A 24,091-nucleotide genomic window follows, 5' to 3' on the forward strand; every position below is an offset into this window, starting at 1 on the left:
GCCTCCAATTCTAGCTTCGTCCATTTTGGTTCAACCATTGAACAAATAGTAGCCACACAAACAGATTCTCATTATGACACACAGTCTAGAATAGGGTAGACTCAAGAGCTGACAAGATCGAAAAACGCATACTGGCAGCTGTTACCATACGATGTAAGATTTTTTTTTTTCGCCAGACTTCTAACGTATGATACAACATATCGATCTAACGATAGTAAATGAGGCGATCGTACCTGATCGCGTCTCAGAGAAAAATCCGGATTATGATTCATACATCAGACAGGCATGCGGCATGCGCGTTCTAAGGGCACATTGAATGATTGGCGCTAAGCCAGGTGACCGTCTCGTCGTCGTCGTCATCGGCTCGCTTTATTTTGAATCGACACCCTACCAAGCGGTCAATCGATTGGTGGTGTGGCCAATCAAAAATTACTCACATTTGAATTGACAATCATGACTGGAGGTCTGTGACAGGTTCTAGAATAAGTGGTTACAGTCTCCCGGGAATAGACTAAGTGACAATTTATCGGTGTGCTGATCTTGATCTGGGGACAAACCTTCACCGAAGGATTGAGATGAGATATAAAAGGGTGTTCGGATTATATTAACAGTAAATTTTCCTGGAAAAAATAAATTAACAGTAAATTCAAATATCATAGGACAAGCTTTTTAGACCTACCACAAGGATCAACATTGAGTCTATTTTTCTGCTTGCGAGCTCTGTATTGTTGCCTGGTGCGATCAACATTGGAATCTGCGAACCTAGTATGGTGGCCTTTTGAAGCTTCGTGGACAGCGCGTTTTGAAGCAATTCAACGTCAGTTCGTTCGTTATGCTCTTCGTGAATTACCTTGGGAGAATCCTTCTAACCAACCGCTACACGCTAATCGTTGTGCTCTGCTTGGACTTCATACGCTGTCGGATCGTCGTTCCATCGGTCAATCGCTGTTTGTGGCAAAGATTCTTCGGAACGAAATTGACTGCTCTTGGCTACTATCTCGCTGTAAAATTTATGCTCCAGAAAGAACCCTACGTAATAGAAACTTGCTCTCCCTGGAACCTAGAAGCACGCGATATGGCAGTAACGACCCTCTCCGTTTCGCAAAAATATGCTTTCTACGTTATTATGCTGTCTTCGACTTCAATGTTTCCATTTCAACTTTCAAACGCCGTATTGAATCTAACTTAAGTGACCAACTAAGAAATTAGGAAAAGTATCATGTAATGTACAAATAATATTAAGTAGATCATTAAGACACCTAAATATGTCAGATGATTTTGTATCAAATAAACAAATAAACAAATAAACAATAATTTTAATGTGAGGTTTATAGATTCTTGTTTACATCCGAGGGTTAACATAATACAATTTGCTGATGATAGTGTCATATATAATCCTGGCAAGAACATTAAAGATTCTGAAGAAAAAATACAGTAAACATTAATAATCTGAGCAATTTTGGGCAGACAACTTAGGTATTGAGTTTTCAGCACAAAAATCAGACATGATGATATTTTCTAAGAAAAAAAAGTTCCACTTAATATATCTTTGAATATGAAAGGAAGTCAATTTGAAAGGTCCTTTTCAGTTAAATATTTAGGAATATGGTTCGATACAAAACTTCTATGGCGTAAACATGTTGACTATGTTGTTAACAAATGTCAAAGGCGAGTTAGTTTTCTCAAATAAATATAGGGATCATGGTTCGACGCGCACCGTGACGCGCACCTCTTTATTCAATTACACTCCATAAAACAACGATTTTATCTATCTTACAGGTGGATGTTTTTGCTTTTCTAGTGCTGCTAACTGCCATTTATAAAAGTTGGCTCGTATTCAGTTTTGCAGTTTGAGAATAGCTCTAGAAAACCTTATGTACACTCATCATACAATAAGTTTAGTTAAAATTAATCGCAGGAGTGCTCTGTGTTCTCTCATGTCAGGTCAGATAAATTTTAAAGCTTATATTTTTACATATAAAATTAAAAAAAAGCATTTTAAATCTGAATAATAAAGGATTTAAAATATGATTGTTCTGGATCCCATCCAGCTGTAGAATGTTGGGGAACGAAAAAGCTGATCATCTAGCTAAGCAGGGAACAATTAGCGACTTGGTTTATTGTAGAGGTTTCCAATATTTTGAGCAGTTTCATAAGCAGTTTTTTTAAAGAAATTTCATAAAAATTTGCTCGCGGATTATCTCAAATCATTATCTACTAGCAGCCCATTTGTTTCGAATTCGGCTGTCAAACACGAACATTTGTGATTGTGGTAAAGACTGCGAAGATATAAATCATGTTATGTGGTACTGTTCAAAATATGAACGCTTTAGTGGAGATCTAATAGATTCTCTGAACAAAATATGTAAGTCTTCTAATACATCAATTAGAGATATTCTGGGGCAAAGGAATATGCGGCTTGCTCTGAACTTTCTAATGCTGTAAATCACTTACATTAAAATCCTACAATATAGATATTTGGTGAAAGGGCTAAACTGCAAGAAGTCGAATTTCGCTATCCGATGGCTTCCACTGAACTTTAAAATGCAGTTAATCACTGAAAGTCGCATGAAACTACCACAAAATGGGCATGAGTTTAAAGGAATCGACGAAAAGGAAACAACCCAAGTAACAATTTAAATTCAAATAGGCTTTGTAAGCAAATGAGGGTGTTTTATAAAAGATTCAAAAAGTCTTTGATATCCTTTAAGGTATTTCAATAAGAACTCTATAAAAACGTTCTTCAAGATAGCTACAAAACCTTTATAAAACTTTTTACAAAAGTGTCAATTATATTTCTTTTGAGGCTTTTTGTAAGAGATTTCAAGAGTTCTATAAAACCATTTCCACACTTCCTTATGAAACCTGAAATATCTTCCGAAAAAAATCATAATTGCTTTGATATAGTACAAATTGACTGTGCGATAACCCTTATAAAAAAAAATAAAACTTGGAATAAAACCTAATAGTTAAATAGTTTCAGAAATTTACTGTCAAAATGACCTTAAAAAACCCTTATAAAGAAAGAAAACTTTAATTAAAACCTAATAGTTTAATAGTATTACAAATTGACAGTCAAAATACCCTTAAATAACCCTTATGAATATAGAAAGTCTCGATTAGAACCTTATAGTTTAATAGTATTACAAATTGACTTTTAAAAAACCATTTAATAACCCTTTTAAAGAAAGAAAGCTTTGAATAAAACTTAATAGTTTTATAGGTAGCAAAAAACTCCGTATGAGGTCTTCGTCAAGAAAAAAATGAACAACGCCAAACAGAATGTAAACAAACTTTTTGCATTTTAATATATTGTAAAATTTATTGTCAAATTTCCTTTTTTATCTTCACACCAGTTACAAAATGTATAATCTAACTTTTAGGGAGTTCGTTCGTTTTCAATTATGGCTAACATTGATTCCATCAAGCATGTTTTGAATCGAAAATGCCCGCCGGAAGACTGTGATGTTCTTCATCTTACATAACACATCGACTCCACAGCACCCACATTCACTGGTCCATTCCTGTGTTCCATTTCTTCCTTCTTACAGGTACTTGTTGTTCCGATGATGCTTCAGCTTACCGTAGTACCGTAAAACCATTCCTTAAACGATGACCTTGAAAAACAGAGCGGATTCCATCCGCTTTAGTGTCCACTATTTGTGCTGACCAGTGACCACAGTCCCGGCTTCGGCTTTGGGACTCTTTTCCCTGCGCACAATCAAATATCCGAGTTCGTTCAGCTTCACTTGTCCGAAATGAGTATCCGGTTTGCCGTAGTAACGGGATGGACTTTGGTATATTATTTTCCCGGATAAATCACTAAAACCCATCTGGGTTCTTCTGTACGCTCTAGTTGAACGTCAAATAACCTTAAAAAAGGAAGCTTTGCATAAAACATAATAGTTTTATAGCAGACAAATTTCTCCGGATATGGTTTTCTTCAAGAAAAAATGTAGATGAAATGTTCTATAAGTTGCATAAGGGATTTAACCAGGTCCAATTATTCCAGAAAAGGAATTTATCTAAACAATATAGTTTTATAACTGACTTTTATAAATCAAATAGGAATTATTGTTCATTCCCCATTTTTTAAAGGGAAAATTTCAAAAAAAATATTTTTTTAATTGAATTTTATTGCGTCAAAAGCAATTTTTTACCGTATATTGAAGAAAAATATTATTTTCGCAGAATGTTAAATCAAATTATGACGAAGAAGACAAGGAAAAATACATTTTCACAAAACGGAATGCTATTATGAAGAAAATTAATTGATTTGTTTTAATTAATTTCGAAGGTTTAATGTGGGGCGCATTTTCATTGCTAGTTTTTCAAAAAATTAATCGATAAAATCAGATGCGCAATATCTTTATGCGAGAAGAACTTGAAAAAATCGAATGTAACTTTATGAATTTTTATTATTGAATAGAAAAAATATAAAAACATTAAGTCAAAATGATTTGATTTGGTATAAACATTTTTATACCATCTATTGGAGAGAATTGATTCAATCAAGATTTTTTTTCCTATCACGAGAATTCATGGTCTTAGAAGAGTTTTTTGTAAAGGCCTTATATATTCCCATGGTTTTATAAAGTATTTTAATTCCTGTCTGGAAAACCTCCTGTAGGTGGGCCTTTTTGTATATATAAGCGTTTTATAAATGTTTTGAAGGAACTTATAAAATTTGGTGTTGATTTAAGGCGAGGTTTTATAGATCTCTTGTAGATTCTTATAAAACTAAAATTGTTACTTGGGAAATTTCGCTATCAGGCATGAACTTTGAAAGGCTGTTAATTACTGAAAATCGCATGAAACTCCCACAAAATGGATATTGGGTGAAAGGGCAAAACCAGTAGAAGTTGAATTCCGCTTTCTGACTTCCAAGATGGCGGCTGAACATTAAAATTCTATTAATGACTAAAAACCTCGCAAAACCTTTACAATATTGGTATTGAGCTAAACTAAAAGAACCAGACCCTGTTTGTTTTTGGCAACAAGCCCGAACATTTTGTGTTGCCAAAACCGAATGTTGCCAAAATCGAATGTTGCCAAAATCGAACGATTTTTTTCGACATTGTGTTCGCTTAGTACGACATTAAAACTATTATTTTTAATTTTTAGACATTATCCGATTATTTTTTTAATTTTTTAATTTATTGATCATATTTCGTATGCATTTGTCACTTTTTTTATTTTGTTTATCGATTTTGTTTTTTTTATTGCCATATTTGCTATTTATGTCATTCTATCATGTCTATGTCTATCATGCTATTATGACTAAATTGTATTGGCCCTAATCTTGCGAAAACTAAATTGTAATGTTGTTTCTCTCATTTTTATATGATTTGTGCTTACGTAAGAACTTTAGCTAAACACATAACACACGCCGTTTTACAGGAAACGACACATAACGTTGCAACAAAACTAACACCGGATAAAGAAGAATCGCAAAGAGTTAGTCTACCGTTTTATCCGGATCCGGAATTTACGAAATTCCATGCAGCAGCTGCCCGGCTATTTATATTAGTCAAACTCGCCGTAAATTCAAAGCCCGTCTCAAAAAACACAAAAATGCCGTTGACAATTGGAGGATAAATGAATCGAGTGTTGCCGCCCACACAACAGAGTTTGACCATTCCATCGATTGGAAAAAGGTCAAATTTAGGAAGTTTGTACGAAAAAATGCTTGGGAGTCGATGTTCATCAGCACCGCCGGAAAACCGTTGATGAACGAAAATAATCCACCGATCATTTCACATCTCTTCAACCTGATCAACCAAAAATCCGCATAATGCCACTTGCGTTCGACGAATACTACATCAAGTATGAAACTGGAGCTGTAATTATCCTTTGTGTAATCAGTCGTACATCGTCCTGTACATGGGCAACATCGCGCCCGAAACCGGTCGTAAAAAAGGTAACTTTATTTCCTTTTTCCGTAATGTAAGAACGTTATGTGTCGTGTCATGTAATACGTTGTGTGTTATGTGTATAATATTGTTTCTGTTTTAGAGTAAAGCGAAAAGAGATATTCGACTTCTATTCGTTTAGCTCTTTCACCCAATACCCCTATTTTAGAGTACCTATTCATGTTTTTTTTAATCAGTTACAGCATTTTTAAGTTCGCCTGAACCCACCATCTTCGGTTTCAAGTTGGCGTCAAAAAGCAAAAATCTACTTCTTCAGCTTATCCCAATGAACTTATACCCATAATTTGGAGATTTCATGCAATATTCAATGATAAAGGGGGGGGGGGGGGGGTAGGGTCTAACGGGTATAAAAAACACCATTTTCACGATTTTTTTCTAGAGCTATCGTTCAAACAAATGTATTCAATTTTTTTGCATTATACAAAGCATTGTTAAAAGAACATTTAGTATTTTTTTCGTAGAAAAATATTGAAAAATGAGCCGGTGACGGAGCACTTTCGAGGATGCCTTTTAGAAAACAGGATTTGCGGTGGACACTGTATCTCAGCACAAAATCATCTGAGGTCAAAAAATCAGAGCAAAATATTATAAATAGATGTTTTTTCTGGACCCCAACGTTTTTATTTAACTTAAAAAAAATTTTATGAAATTGTTGTGGCTGTTTGAAGTAAAAACTACGATTTTTCACGAAAAAATCCGCGATTTTTTAACTGTAAAATCTTCCCAAAGTAAAAAAAATAAAAAAAAACGTTGGGGTCTGGTTTTTTATATGTAGAAAATATGTTCCAAATTTGAAAAGAATCGGATAAGTAGTTTTCAAATGACGATGTCCACGGACTTTAAAAATGTGCTTTCGAGAAAAACGCGTTTGAAGTTTCTGTTCTTGCTTTCTTGCAGTATTAGATAGGAGGAGATAAAGGCCTATAATTTCTACAGTTTTGCTTCAATTGACTTGAAAATTTGACACAACATTCTTGAAATGTTTTACAATAAGAAAATAAAAAAAATAAAAAAATAAAAATTTTTGAAAGTGTTAGACCCAACATAACCCCATAACAACTTAATAGAAATTAGATGGCGTCAGATAGCGAAATTCGAATTCTACTCATTTAGCCCTTTCACCTTATACTCCAAATTGTGGATGTTTCATTAGATTTTCAGTAATTTAAAGCTTGAATTGAATGCCCGGTCGGGCACCATCTCATGTGTTCGACCCGTCCGTGTTTCAATGAGGGTAGGAATGTGATGGGTTTCTTTATCGCTTCTTATCAACAATTTAACGCGAAGGGGGAAAAAATCACGCAAGTAGTTGAAAAGATGTTCACAAAACAAAAGCCCTGCTCACATTTTCACTAACTATTCAACTTCTTCTACCCAAAGCGCTCCAGCTTTGATCTGTCCACCTATAATACTTTCATTTTCTGTCTAAACATTCTACCTTGAATTACATAACTCGCCGAAATGCCAAAAATGAAATTAGAATACATCCCAGCGGCTATCAAAATAAGATAACAATACTCATATTGTGGGAATTTCATTTGTTTTTCAGTGATTTGAATATTTTTTATGTTCAGCGGAATCCGGCATCTTGGATTTCAAGATGGCGTCTGATAGTGAAATTAGAATTCTACTCATTTGGCTCTTTCACCCATATACACCTACCTACCTACCTTGTGGGAGTTTCATGCGATTTTGAGTGATTAACAACATTTGAAAGTTCAACAGAAGCCACCATCTAGGATTTGATTATGGCGTCGGATAGCGAAATTCGACTTCTACCTGTTTAGCCATTTCTCTCAATACCCATATTTTGAGGGTTTCATATGATTTTCAGTGACCATTTCAAAGTACAGCGGAAGCCACCATCTTGGATTTCAAAATGGAGCGGAAAGGAAAATTTTAACTTCTTCTTGTTCAGCCCTTTCACCCAAAACTTATATAGAGGCTGTTCAATGCGATGTTTTGTCATTTATCGAGCCTGATTATGATTTTTGTGCCAATTTATAAATTTTCAAAAAGAAATTTACAGCATATTTAATAAAAGTTTCATTAGCGCTTTCAAAACTATCTTAAAACATATGGTCGAAACAAGAATATATGCATTTTGCATGACCATAATTTAACCGTCATAACACGAGCTGCACAAAAATGCCATAATAAAACCATAATAAGACTTCCAAATGCTAGTTGGCTTAATCTGTGTTACTTGGGCAGCGACGTTTCCAAAAATTTCATTCAAATGAACAATATTAACTTCGCACCTCACCGTCGTTCGTCAGGTTAAAAGTTTCGCTGTGCGTGTTCTGCATTAACGCTTATTTAGATTGTATCGTTTCTATTGAATTGCATCCAATTTCCAATCAAATTAATCGGAACAAGAAATAGTTCACCGGAAGCTCCGGCCGTTTCGCTATAGGCAAGTGGCCCCATATATCAAAAGCAATGCTAATTCGTCTCGGTCGAAGATTTAATTCCGTTGTCACCATTTCACGCGCAGCTCCTCCGTGTGGGTTCTCTATGGGTGTTGTGATTTGCTACTGTGATGAAGAAAGCAACAAACATCGACTTAGTTGACGATTATTCAAATTTAATTCGTGCACTTTCTCAGCTGTGTTGTGGTGGTGCGCAAAAAATCGAAGCAATGAGAAAAACAGGAACTCACGCGTCCGGTCACAATCCGGTGGCACGGCTCCTCGATTGGTTTTCTGGCCAGGGCCTCTGCTTTGCACCCGGAGTGACATATCGCGCTAGAGGTGAACTTTTCGGGGGCAAGTGTGTCTCCAAAGACGACGACGGTAAGGGCGAGGGAAAGGCAAGAGGTCTCCAGTTGGGTTAATAATACATCAACGACGGCGCGTCCACGTGACTTTGGCCGGCAACGTGCGGGCTGGATGAACCTTCTCCTAGCAACCTCCCTACCTCAGCATACTTACCCAACCCATACCTTCTACCCTGAGGATCGATCGTGGATTGATCGGTTTTGGTGAAGAGCAAATTAATTTGGAAGTCCCGTTTCTTCGATCGCTGCTCTGCCGTCCTCAGTCAACAAATGGTTCGTTCTTCCAATCGATGGTTGGTGGTTTTTGGAAGAAAGCACTTAGCACCGAGCAAAATGGTTGTCGTGATCTATTAAGGCGGTTGTCGCGATGTCGTGTTGTGCGCTAAATTGAGATCGGTGGGCACTTTCACACTTGGCGCGCGGCATGTTTTTGCGACACACAGCTCAGCAGCAGCCCAGGCGGTTCGAATATGGTTCATTATTGGCAGGTTCAAGTGTGTCAGAATGAAGGAATGCTGATTTCTCGTGTATGCAGGAATCTGGTTTCGGGTCCGCAGAGAGGGATCAATATGAATGCTGGGCAGGCCGCATGCAAAAGTATGTCAATGTCGTGATTGGGGCCCCAGAGTTTTAAATAATGGCTTCGATGAATTCAAACAACGGTGTAAATAAGAGTAATGAAGGTTTCTAACACGTATTCATGATTCGGGGTTATTAGGGGGAAATTTGTAGGTGTCTTCTCCCAGCAAAACATGGCTCGCAGAATAGCTCATCAACATATGGAGGACCACTAAAAGGAAATACTCAAAATTTTAAAAGTTTACAAATTAATGAAACTAAAAAAAAAATGAATGGAATACATGGACCAAATTAAGACAGAAAACGGAGAGCTGTTTGTAGAATTTTGTGGCAACAACAACATGGTGATCGGTGGATCGCTCTTCCCCCATCGACCAGCACATAAGGTCACTTGGGTATCCCGAGATGGCCGAACAGAAAATCAAATTGACCACATCTGCATCAGCCGAAAATGGAGAAGGAGCCTTCTTGATGTCCGCAACAAGCGAAGCGCAGACATTGCATCTGACCATCACCTCGTCCTTGGCGAGATACGACTGAGAGTTGCGCGTGTCCAACGGCGCGAGGAGAAGGTTGGGTGTCGATACGACGTCCGCCGGTTGGAGAATCCAGAGGTGAAAAGGGCATACGTTGAACAGCTAGAATCCCGAGCCTCGGAGTTGCCGACAGACGGAACAGTCGAAGAACAGTGGTGTGGAATCAAGAATGCCTTTATCACGACGAGCCATGGTACTCTCGGTAAAGTTTGTGGAAGACGAAGTGAATGGATGTCGGATGAAACCTGGAGGATGATCGATGATCGGAGAAAGGCGAAAGTCGGAATTGAGCAGGCATGTACCGGGTCAGCCAAAGCAGCCGCCCGCTTACGATATGCGGAGCTGGAAAAGGCAGTTAAACGAGCTTGTAGACGAGACAAGAGAGCCTGGACAAACTCCCTAGCCGAAGAGGGAGAAAGAGCCGCCGCCATTGGAGATATCCGATTATTATATGATATTTCTCGCCGCCTTAGTGGTGCAAGGACTAATGCAAGAATGCCGCTGAAAAACCGAGCAGGTCAGCTGCTGACAGATCAAACAGATCAGCTCAAGCGTTGGACTGAGCATTTTGATCAACTTTTCCGAGTTACAAATAGCAATGGCCAACAGAACCCGCAGCTCGAGGCGCCCACAGTAAGTCGCATTAATGGCGTCAACTCGGAAGCGCCCTCGCTGGCTGAAATAGAAGCGGCAATCAAGAACATGAAATCCAACAAAGCGCCTGGAATCGATTGCATTCCTGCTGAAATGCTCAAAGCCGACCCTGCCTTGTCAGCACAAATGTTGCACCGTCTTTTCGCTGACATTTGGGATACTGCAACATTCCCGGCCGACTGGATGCAGGGTATCCTCGTAAAGGTCCCAAAGAAAGGAGACCTAACAGAGTGCGGTAACTGGCGTGGCATAACTTTGATCTGTACAACCCTCAAAGTACTCTGCAAAGTGATCCTGAACAGGATCCAGGAGAAAATCGACGCTACACTCCGACGGCAACAAGCTGGATTCCGATCCGGACGATCATGTGTGGACCACATCACAACGCTACGAATAATACTGGAACAAATCAACGAATTCCAGGACTCTCTTCTGCTGGTGTTCATTGATTTCGAAAAAGCATTTGACCGACTGAACCACGAAAACATCTGGGCTGCTCTTAGACGAAGAGGGGTCCCAGAGAAACTAGTCCATCTCATCGAAGCACAGTACGAGGCATTTTCGTGCAAGGTCTTGCACGACGGTGTCTTGTCCGAACCAATCCCGGTAACTGCTGGAGTGAGACAAGGATGTATTTTATCACCGCTACTTTTTCTCATCGTAATGGATGAGATTCTGACTGGATCGATCGACTGTGCACCGAACCGAAGATTGCCGTGGAATCCTTCAACAATGGAGCATCTGAACGACCTTGACTTGGCCGACGGTATTGTTTTGCTCACAATGAAAGTTTTGAATCAATAATATTTTCGGTAAGTCATTGATACATTTGTCAAATTTGTGTTTGGTATTCCAGAAATTCAAGAAAAATAAATCATGACTAATTATTAGGAAAACAAAATAATAATTGATATTTTTCATAAAATTTAATTTATTTTCCTTTTTCCATTTTCAACTGAAAACTTGATTGAAAAATTATGCTGTAATGTTTGAAAAAATAAAAAATAATCGCGAATTGAAATGGGAATTTTCGATTGAGAAAAAAAAGTTAAAGGTTTATATTCTTAGAACTCCAAAAATTAAGAATTGAAAATTTAAAACAAACTTTTTAAAAATATTGCTAAAATTTTAAAAGGTTTGACTTTCAAATTCGAAAAATTTATTCAACATTAGAATTAAAAAATTGTACTTTAAAATTCGAAAAATAATTTTTTTGAAAATTACAATAAAAAATGAATGTTAAAAAGACAAGTTTTTTCCATTTTATAAAGGATTTTTTTTTAACATTACAAAAACTTATTTATAGAATCGAATTGATAACCCAAGTGAGAAGCACCTTAATGCTTATATCAAAATGATTGATTTGGTAGATCAAACCATCTTTCAAATTTGGACAATTACATTTGGTTATCGTGATATGGTGTTTAAAAATGTGTCGAATCAAAGTAAAATCAATCATTGATATAATAACTGATTAATTATAAAACCCACATTAAGGAAAAAAAATTAATTCTGGTTTTGTTTACTATACTTCATTCAATTAAGGCATAATGTTCTGATGTTGATGATGCATGATCTTAAAAAGTTAAGTATAACAGTTTTTTTTTTAATTTGGAAAATATGATTAGGTACAAATATTATTGACGAAACTGCAGAAAATTAAAAAAATTGATTTCATTTAACAAATTTGTTGAAACCTGAAGAACGATTAGATTTATGCTTTAAAAATATCAAAAACTCAATTTGGCTTAAAACTTCTTTTAAAGTTCCTTGAGTCTTAACTTAAACAAATAGAAAACTTCTGTAAATTTTTTCTCGCAGAACTCAACATTTCTTGAAGTCTTGAGGAAAGTTGATAATTGATTTTAAACATTTATTTTCAAAATGTTGTGTTATTGTTTAACTTTTTTTGTCTAAAAAGTGCAGAACCAGAATGCAAAAGAAATTTATCCTATTTTCAAAAGATATTTCAATAACAAAAACTGATGAAACAACTTAGTCAAAGTAACGTTTTAAATTCATTGCACTTCGGAAAAATGGAAATTTTGTGGCCTTGGATAATTAACCAAAACTTTTTTTAATGTGATGTTGAGCATTGAGAAAAACAAGGAAAAATTTAATTGTAGCTGAAATTGGATTCTTGTAGAATATTTCATATCACCGTAACATTAGTAATGACGAAAACGATTTTTTAAATCAAATTTTTCAGTAATAATATAGGAGGTACTAGATTTTGGATTATTTTTGCAAATTCTGTGGACTTACGTGAAAGGAAAACACCTGTTACATTGTGATCATCTTATCGATGAAATAAATTAGTATCCGATGAATTAATTATGAAGTTAAAATGGTTCGTTTCAAACTCTGTTCTTGTTAAGCTAAACTGCTTGAAAAAAAAAACATTCTCAACACGAGGTTGGCTTTTAGAATTTCATGTTTCGAGATGTCATACAAAAGGTTAATTGAATTGCAAGTCGAAACTTACAATTCAAACTTAGTTTCAATTCGTGAACGTCATAAAGTGTCGTAAAATGAAATGTCTCAAGGCTAGGGTGATTTAAGGCTCATTTCCGGCGGAGGCGAGCCAAATTTCTGACTTGGTTTTTAAAACTTACTTTTGAAAGGAGTTTTCAACATCCAGTAATCTCCCGATGTTCACTGTAAACATTTTATTTTGGAAAAATCACCAAAAATCATCATAGAGGAAAAAACTTCTGGGTAAGTAAAAACTTTTCTACCATTGACAATAATGTAGCAAAAATAATACTTACACTACAGTTTCAAAGAATATAAAAAAAAATTGTGGGCGTCTTCTACATCTTCATCCTGGAAATTTCCTTCGGAAATGTCACTTCCATGGTTGCCAGGAATCTAGGGAAAACATCCTTACTCTCTGAAATGGATAATATGAAATGAATAACAATTTTTCACTCCTTCAATTTTTGCATAAAAAAAACTTCTTCAAATTTTACATCGCCAAAACACGTCTGTTACGTACAAATACAGCCTTCCGAGTCCCAAAGCATTTAATTTATTTTAAATCAAATATATGAGCGAACAGTTATACATTCGATTTAACTGCAAAATAAACAACCTATATAGATTTATAAAGTTTGTTACTTTTTTCCAATTTAAGTGGGAACGTATGTAAGCCGTTTATCGAAACATGTTTGTTTTAATACTACGTGATCATTATTTTTTAGAAGATTTTTCACAATTTTTGCAAAAAGGGTCACGAGTTTTCAATGATTTGTTGCATAAAAAAATCTTTACTTTCCAAATTCACTTGAGATTTTTTCTGAATGAATTTCTGGATGTCATTGAAATAATGGTTTCAAACTAAATTATAATTCAACCTAATTTTGAATATTCATCAAGATAAGCATCAAAACATTGAATGATGTAGCATTATAAAAAGAATTATAAAAATTTGAAGATCTTTAGAATAGAAAAATGTATACTATGGTTGAAGGAAGAAGGTAAGATTTCTCTACATTTTTAGATGAAATTGTTAAAAATACATTCTCCACAAAATTTTTACAATTTTGTCGTCATTTTGGGAAATAAATTTTAAAAAATCAAATCAGATTATTTTTCTGAACATTGCCTTAAATATGCGTTTTGTTTTGTTTTTTTTTTAATCGGAAATTCTAAAATATCAACATTTTAAAGATTTTTACGAAAACAGCAATATCGAATGAATGATAGAAATTGAATGAAACAATTCATTAAAAGCAACATTTTATTACAAATTATGAGGATCAGTTACTAAAATGCTGTAATTTATATATTATTTTATCTTATTTTCGGGTTCAGAAAAATATGAAAAGATTATGGGCTAGTTGAAAAATGTTTACTTCTTTTTTTGTTAACAGGTAATTTGTAACTGACGATTTATTTGAGTTTTTTACGCCAACAGATTTTAATTTGTATAGTATAAGGTTACCAGAATTTTTTCGGCACCTGCCCAGGCCGGACAAATCTAGGCTATTTTATCTAAAAACCTGACAAAGTACGGGAATTTGGTTCCAAATTGTCGATGAAAAATTCGGGCAGTATCCGGGCAAATTTGGTCAAAATCCAGGAATTACTCAACACAAATCAAGAACAAAAATTAAAACTAAATGTTTTTCATCAACAGTTTCTAAATCATATTAAAGGTTTTCAGAAAACTTTTTATGATTATTTTCATGAAAATTGCTCAAAAAGTTTGGTTTTAGACGCATAAATTAAAAATTTTACCAGACAATTTGTTTTTTTTTTATTTGTTTTGGCAAATGAAGTGAATAAATCCGGACATAATCCGAGCTTTATTGATGAAATCCGGGCAATCGAACCGGACCGGGCTCTTGTCAAATTTTGTATTAAATATCCGGGCAAACCCTTATAGAACCGAACAATCTGACAACCTTAATATAGTGAGTATTTATGTTACGGTCAACGAAAATTACACTTCTTTATGTTTTAAATTTTAAGGGAAATTTCCTTTGAACGCCAAAATTATCATCTTGCTATAGAATTTTATACCATTTGTGAATATTATCATGTCATAGCCGAATACTTATTTTTCAAATTTTAAGCACTAACAGACTCGTCAAATTTTTCAACTGATGTTGGATAATTTCTTAAATATCCATAAGTAATGTTGAAAAAGCTACAAAATCATCAAAACTTTTATTTAAAGTAAATGATCTTAGGTGCATCCATGTATATTTCACTGTAGACAGCTTTATACTTTGATAATCGTTTATTACAGATTATTTTTCATATATCCAGGCTTGTCTATAAATCCAATAGAGAATTCGAGAAAAGTCATATCTTACCGGGATTATTTGCTAAATCAAATAAATACTCAAATTTCTTTTGAAATTTTTATAGATTTTGCGTTCAAAAACGATTTGTTAGAATAAATTCAAAAATAAACATAAATTTTTCTTTAACCCTTGGATACGATTTTAACATTGATGCTGTGATTTGATGATAATTACTTTCTCTTTCCTCTTGTATGTTTGAGAATTTTGCTCTTTTTTTTACAAATTTTCAAAAAAATCGTCCAGACCAGGCCCTGCTCATTAATTTGGTAGAAAATATAGTATTCTTAAACTTAAAGATCATCGTTTTTTGGCAACTATTTTGAAGACATCTAGCTAAAACTCGACATTCATCTGATGCAATATAAAATAAGCAATTTCGAATAGCTTGGCACCTGTTTTGATATGTTTTGTCCCAAATTTCTCTGGAACCCAATCTCTTTAGTGATAAACGTCCTTGAAGCGACAATCCATCAGATTTCCTTTTAACTATTGGTGACATTTTGAAAATCAAACTGACTTATACTGAAAGAAGAGCTGGTTGAAAATAATCGATTAAAAAACATAAGAAGTATTAAGATGGAAGAAGTTGAAGAAAAATTAACTAATCGCTTTTTTAATTTCTATTAAAGACTCAACAGAATATTCGACCGAATATTCGGCTGAATATTCGTTTGCCCGAATAGTTGAAAAGGTCAGTATTCGGTATTCGGCCGTTCGCCGAATACCACTATTCGGTACATATCTACTGTAAAAGAAATAAAAAGTTTAAAATAAATTAAAGTGCACGTTCAATTATTTATAGCATCTTGGTCACGTTTCAAATCGAATAATAAAAGTGTAAATTTTTACCGAAACGAGTGCAGTTTTTGAAATTGAAATCTTGTATAGTTTGGAATAGGGTTTCGAACACATAGTTGACTTTTAAATCAGAAAATGTAAATATAACTCTTATTTAGATAGAAGAACATGTATTCAATATAACAAATGAATTTAAAAGATAACGAGGAAAATTAATCCTCAAACCGTTAGTTTTGCTTAAACAAACAGATAACCAACCCTTAAAAACTGATTCAGAAGACGAAAACGCCTAGTCTTGAATCAATCGCGCGTTTCAAGAGTTATCACTAATGAATTCTCACACCTCCACCGGTTGTCGTCTTTCGGCTGCTGGTTACCGAATCATCAGCAAGTCTAATTGGGGGTGGCAGTCTTATCCAATCCTGAACCGGCAGGAGGTTAAAACTCGGCTGATATTCATACACACGAATCTCGAGCGATCGATTGATACCACCAATGAGTTGCGGGGGAGCCCCTGAATTTGTTGTTTGTCAACGAAACGTGATCGGAAAATCACGCGATTTCATCAAACCAACGGGCGTCGATTACGTTTTCGTTAAAGTATAATCACCGGAGGAGATCGGTGCAAAAGTGACTAAATTTTGCCCTTTTTCGGTGCAACTCACTTGTGATTCAGACGATACCAGTTAAAAGTGAAACTTTCAATTTCAAATTTGTTGAATGTGATTTTCGGAATTAAAAATGTCCGAATAATTTATTTTGCTTTCCATTGGAGAAAAGGGATGGTCTTACGAAAGGTTGGGTTTGTCCAGCGAAACTTTCCCAACAATTTGGCTTGGTTTTTCTAGGCGAGTAGTAAAAATAGGTGCCAAAAGGCATTTCCGGATTTTCCTTCCCGATTCAGGTAGTTTCAAAATTGGATGTACCTTTTTTGACACGCTAGAACAATAAACATTTATTCCCAATGTAAACAGTCGATCAGTACGGGGCAGGATAATGCGGAATTTCCGTCAACACTGGACAAGCTTGGCAGTCTACAAATTTGGTAGGACAGGGTAAAAACTTTCGTATTTCCCCAAACGGGATTAGCAAGTCAAATTTTGGGCCCAGGATAAACCCGAATTTAGGCTAGGCAAGGATAGAACGGGAGTATCCAAGTTGGGGAATTTTACACCTGTTTATGGGTTTTGGTAGGTGAAGTTCCTTGCTAGGAACTGTTGCAAGTGGGAAATACACGATCAAGTGCATTTTTCACACGGATTGAGGTTCAAGCGCGTTTAGATTCAAATAAAATCAAATTGTTTAACATATTTTGAAACAAGAGCTCATATTTCTATTTACAGATTATCAGGTAACTTTAAAAACGAATATTGAATCATCTGTAGATGTTAAAAAAGTTCGCATGATATGAATTCACACTTCGCACTTCACATGATTTGAATTCACAATTCCCAGTAAGCCAACGCATTGCTGACTATGCTACAGGAGCCTGTTTATTACCAAGTGGACTTGAGGTGGAGTGATAATCAACCAATATTTCGTATCAGAAAAAAAACCGTTTTTCTTAATCGAAAAACACATCGGACAAGAATTTCTTAGACTACCAAAATGATAATTCTACTACATAGTTGCATAGGTGAACTTGATTTTATTTCTCAATGGGGTTTTTTGGTTGGTTTTAATCTGACCAGATTTCAATATGATTTTACAGAAATAAATGAATTTCCGATCATGGAAAAGACAAGATACTACACATTCGGTCAAAAGTTCATGATAAAGAAGACCCTGTGGATGATCCGTAACAACCGAAAAAGAACCCAGCAAACTTTTTATTTCCAAAACTTTCTGTATTTTAATGTTTTCTCGATATACGTTCCGTGTCCATAAAAGAATGATCGTATTGCCACACAAAAAAAGCTTTCACCTACCACTTTTTCACTTCTTTCTAGAGCGATGATAACTACACCAATTGGGCATTATCAGACACCTTTTTATTCCGGATTTACTTTTGATGTGACATTGTGCCGCTTTTAATAAGTAAATAACTACATTTAACCAGTAATGATAGTGAATTCAGTGATTTTGTTAACTGTTTTCCACTCAGAATATTCATATATTTTGCCCTCAATAGTTTATACATATATTTTTTCCATCGTAAAATCTTTGAATTGAGCTTTTGAGGTTAATGAAAACATTGACAAATGTATGGAAAGTCGGTCAAAGCAGCCTCAACACACTTAAACTTCTTTGACTTTGAAGATCACTTTTTTATCAGATTTATTTTGAAGTCCTTCATCCCTTAATAGTTGGGTCAATCTCAATATTTTATGCAAAGAATCTAAAGATTGTGCTGCAAACCAGAACTTTCAATATCATCTGTTACGTCAACACAGGAAATGCTTAAGAATTGTATTCAAGCACATTTTAATTTCTGAGAAAATTTCATATAAGATATGTAGTTCGTATTTCAGGTCTACTAAAGCATGGATCACTACAAATCTGGACGCATTAAAACGGGTCTATTTCGGAGCTATGTAAACGAAATAAAAATGTTTTGTACTTGAAATGTAGGGTTTTTATTGCACTTCAAAGGAAAAATAATAAAAAAAATATTCCGATGTTGTTTTGATGAATTTTCGAACTTTTGGTTGAGTATCACTCATTATAGTTTGAACACCCTATTCGCTGACCTCAGCGGCCATTTTGTTCCACAATCTCTTCATCTCTGTGGCTTCCCGAGTCGTCCTACCATTCTTCTTCATCTTCTGCTTGACAATTGCCCAAAATTTTTCGATAGAGCGGAATTGAGGGCAGTTGGGTGGGTTGATGTCCTTTTCGACAAAATCCACCCGTTGGCCCTCCTAGCTGTAGTGGCAGCTTGCTAAATATGGCGAAAACTTAACTAGTCCTTTGTGAGATCTAATGTACGAAAAAAAAAGTTTTTCAGGCATTCCTCCTTGTAAATTTTGGAGTCCATGGTCTTGTTTTTCACAAAAACCGGAATTTTTCGTCCACAGCTGCAAATACCTTGCCAGATCAAACACTTTCTTGCGCACTTATCAGCAAAAACGAATTTGAAGTTGCCGGGGACATCACCATGACCAGTGCAGTGCACCACTGCAGTGGCTTTACATAATTTTTGGCCAGAAAGCTGCCCAAAATCCATCTTCACGTACGTTTCGTCATCCATGAGGATGCATCCGTCGAACTTCGTTGGAATCTTCTTGTATAACTTGCGGGCACGTCCTTTGGCTACTAAATTCTGCTTCAATGTCCGGTTTGGTTGCTTACTGGTCCGATAGGATCGTATTTCTTCGCGTAGACGAATTCTGCTGACGGTGCACCGGTCGGCGTTGAATTTCTTGGCAATGTCATAGTCCGACTACCCTGTGTTTTCCTTGATCGTTCTCAACACCTTCAAATGCAGTTTCTGATTCTTAGGTCCACTATAACGCTTGGTATGAACCTGCCGATCTATAGTAGGGGAACATGCGCTATTATGCGCCACCTAAGCGAATCGCTGATTTTCTATGTATTCCACGTACAAATTGTGTTGTAAATGGGTGCAATCGTTGAAGAAAAGTGTTTTATACAAATTCCTATAATATTTTATTACTCAAATTGCTATAGTTGCTTCAAAAACTTGATTTTTAAAAACCATATTCAAAGTCACAGAACAAAACTGTGTTGCAAATACGCGCCGCTGTGTATTCAATATGCGCCTAGCAGCCGAACACACCCGAAAGCAGCCGAAGACGAAAAACACACCAATACTTACAGACACTTTGGCTGAAAAGAAAATCAAAATGGACTAATCAAAATTTTGAAAAAAAATGAGAAGTAGATTTTTTGGGCTGAATTAACGCTCAAAATATGGTTTTATACTTTTTGTTAATTTTCAATGAAAATTGGCCTTTTTGAAAAATTAATGCTATTTTCAGCCTACTACGATTGGCGCGTTATAACGAGCGCATGGGCCGTGATAGAACATACCCATAAAAAGCATACCTTTGCGAATTCAGTATGATTTTTTAGCATAAAATCATAGTTTAGATTCTCCTGTATCGATGTGTCAGAAAATATTGTCTTATTCGTTTTTCTCTGCATGGTGACACCTTATTGAAAGTGTTTTAAAATTTAGATCAAAATGATAAAAAACCTAAATTGTGAAATTATCACGACACAGGGGCATTTTAAGGAAAAATTCATACTTGCCATGACCAATCACAGCATTTAAAACAAATTGGTAATATTTTGCAGGCTTAAAATGTTCCAGATTCTTCAAAACAAAGGTGGCGCGTATTAGCCACATGGGGCGTTATATGAACTTTTCCCCTACGCATCTCACGGAAACGTTTGAGAACGCTACACACGGTTGATTTGACAATTTTTAACGATTTCGCGATTTTTGAACCCGACCACGTCGGGTTTTTGACGTGGGTGTTCAAAATTTATTTTCATCTCGCGGCTTCCATCACGTGTAACTTTTTTGAAACAAAACGAATCGTAATGAAATTTTCAGCGCTAGTAGAAGAAACATTCCTCTACAAAGCGCTGCCAAAACATTCCAGATCCGACCACTAGGAGCACTATGGTAAAATAAATAGTGCGTCCAGATTAGTAGTGATCCATGCTTTAACCTGCGGCTTGAATTTTTCGGGATTTTGAGTTCGAATTTTCTACTGTTTTGACAATAATTTGATAGTTGATATTGATTAAAATATTGTCAAAACATTGCACATTTGAAAATTTTGGACCTTAAGCTGCAAGAAATTCAAAGCCACAGGTTAGAAGACCTGAAATACTACTACGTAGTCACTACACTACATATCTTGTGTGAAATTTTCTCGGATATTCAAATCTGCTGAGATGTAAGGCCTGACACCTCTGAGCAAAGTGTTATTTGATCTATAACACTAAAAAAAACAGTCATGACTTCATTAAGCTGAATTTGGTCAAAAACGTATTTCAGCAGAAATTTTGTTTGCAATGATCTCAAAAATGCTAACGGATTTTAATTCATTGCAACTTATCTCACTGTCATGGAAAAGATATTTTAATCTTTTTTTTTAAGATAAATTGTTTTACAAAACTGCAAATCTTTAACATAAAGTAGTTAAATAATCTGAAACTTTAGACATTGTTGAGTGCATTCTAAAGCTTAAAATAGATATTTATTATGTAAATATCTATTTTAAGCTTTAGAATGCACTAGCTTTAGAATGCAGAGGGAGCGAACCAGTTTGCATCCTATTATCTTTGCATATGTAAAAAGTCCCTCCTGAAATATGTTCAGTGTTAAAAAATCTTTTAATTTGTTTTACAGATTTTCAATCACATAAGTATCTTGTTCCTAGGACACATAAAAGAAAGCTTTTTACAAGGTAAATATGGTCAAATATCACTCCACTCAGATGGCACTGGTCAAATACAACGGTAGATTTGAATTAAGGAGATAATTTTGCGTACGATAAGACTATTCCAGGCACTCAAACCGTGTTAGATTTTTTTTTTGGATGTTGGGTTCAAACTTTTCCATAGTGCATTGAACGGTTCATATAGACGACCCCGCCGTTTCCCAATTGGATTGCATTTAAACAATAAGCTGACATACCAAATATCAGCTCCATAGACCATATAGTGACTGAGTCTTTAAAAGGCTTTTAAGATTAGAAAACCATTGGAAAAAATCGGCATACATTAAGCATGACATTAAATTTGCCGGTGCAACTAATGGGCACAGAAAACATATTTTCAATGTTTTTTTTTTAATTTCAATGTAACTTTTTTCGCCACAGATATGATTAACTCATACCTTCAAGGACGTTCACAATCCGTTTTCTACAACGGCTTGTTTTACGACTTCTTCCCAATTGCTTCTGGTGTTCCTCAAGGGTCTATCTTAGGTCCAATTTTGTTTTCTTTGTTTATTAACGATCTTCCTTCAGTTCTGGATTTCTGTTCAGTTCATTTATTTGCCGATGATGTTAAGATATATTTATGCTCCGGTGGGTTATATTCCTTACAGGAATTGGGCTCCGAAATGAATCATGATCTAGCCAAAATTCATGAATGGGCAACTGATAACCTGCTGCCGATCAATCCTGAAAAAATCAAAGCTTTCTTCATCAGTAGATTGACTACCACCATCACGCCCCCCATTCTCACCTTCGATGGAAAAGAAATTTCATACCTTGAATATGCTGAAAATTTGGGAATAATTTTTGATCAGAATTTCTCCTGGGATCGTCAGATAGCTACGCAGTGTGGCAAAATATACGGTTCGCTTAAAAAGCTCAACTTGACAACAAGGCATCTAGACTCCTCAACTAAACTGCGCCTTTTTAAATCATTTGTTTATCCTCTTTTTATCTATGGAGATTTTATTTACCATAATGCTTCGGAAAGATCAATGAACAGGCTCCGTGTAGCGCTAAATTCGTGTATTCGATATGTTTTTAACTTATCAAGATTTGATCACGTCTCACATCTTCAAAAATTTTTGATAGGTTGTCGATTCGAAAGTTTTTATGCTTACAGATCAGCGACTGTAATCCACAGAATCCTGAACATAGGCAATCCTGAGTATTTAAGATCACTTTTAGTACCATTACGAAGCTCTCGAACCGGTTGTCTTGTTATTCCACGGCACAACTCGGCTTATTATGGTAATCCGTTCTTCATGAGAGGTACCGTAAATTGGAACGTTATCCCTTTCCATATCAAGTTAATGAAAACTAAGTCAGAGTTCAAAAAGGGTTCATTGGCGGGGCTAACGGGTTAAGAACGACATTATCATTATCATTACGAAATTTAGAAATAAAATAAGTATTAGGCAAGTAAATCACGTAAATAACACTTTGTAACAAATTATAAGATTGTATCTTACGTTACATAATTGAAATAAATAATAAAAATAAAACAATTGTTATGTTCACTAAATAATCAGCTAATATTTGTTAAACTGGGTTGACATATTATTTATTTTTTAGAAACAACAAAAACGATGAAAAAGTACAAATTTTTTTTTTTTTTTTTTTGTGGTTTGACAAATTTTTGGAGTACGGAGTGTCGTAAAATGGATCATATATGAAGATTCCATATTCTCGAGCTAGTCAAAGGGTCATTTTCCATTTCTAATAATATAATTGAAAAATAAATTTAAAGTTTTAGAATAGTTGTGCGCAGTGTAACGAAAAGCGTAAAGCAAAAATCGATTTACCTCACATTTCGTCCTCAATATGTTTCAATCCTATAGTTTAATACTCAAATTGGTCACCCTATCACACTTTCGATTAGAAATGAATGTAATTGAATAGAAAATTATTTTTTAAATTAAAATTCCATGATACTCATGAAGTTATAAAGTCATTGGAGATTTTATTTTATGAACTGTAAAAAAAAACCAGCTTTTGTCTTTAAACCCAAACACTTTTATTATTTCAATATCAGCATTAAACACATCTGTATTCATATCAATCAAAAGTTTTCCAACAATATAAATTATCTTCGTTGCAAAACATCCATTTTTAAAAGAATTTTTGGCTTGAAGGTCGATTTCTGAAGACCATTCTGGGGTCCGGGCCAATTTTTCTTGGGGGCTCTATGAATCGATATTTTCCCATATGCAATCTCAGAGAATACATTTTTTTTTTAACAAACGAAGAAACTGAAAATGAGTTCAACAAAATGCCTTCAAATGACCATTATGTCTGCAGAGGAGTCAGTTTCTGGTATATTCTAACAATAACTTTAAAACCATCATGTGCAAAAATCGCGAGCAGTTAATCAACTAATCGAAATGGTAAACTCTGATTAGAGCAGTTTAATGCAAAATTGAAATTGCAATTTATTTAAAAACTCTATCACTAACTTATATTCTCTATTTTGGAAACAATCAAAAACAAACAAATAAATGTTTTTTTTTTCATCATTGTGTATCATAGCAAAAAAGTGCTTCATCGAAAGCAGAATAAATATTTTCATGTCAAAGAAAAC

Source organism: Uranotaenia lowii, chromosome 2, assembly GCF_029784155.1.
Source record: "Uranotaenia lowii strain MFRU-FL chromosome 2, ASM2978415v1, whole genome shotgun sequence".
NCBI lineage: Eukaryota > Metazoa > Arthropoda > Insecta > Diptera > Culicidae > Uranotaenia > Uranotaenia lowii.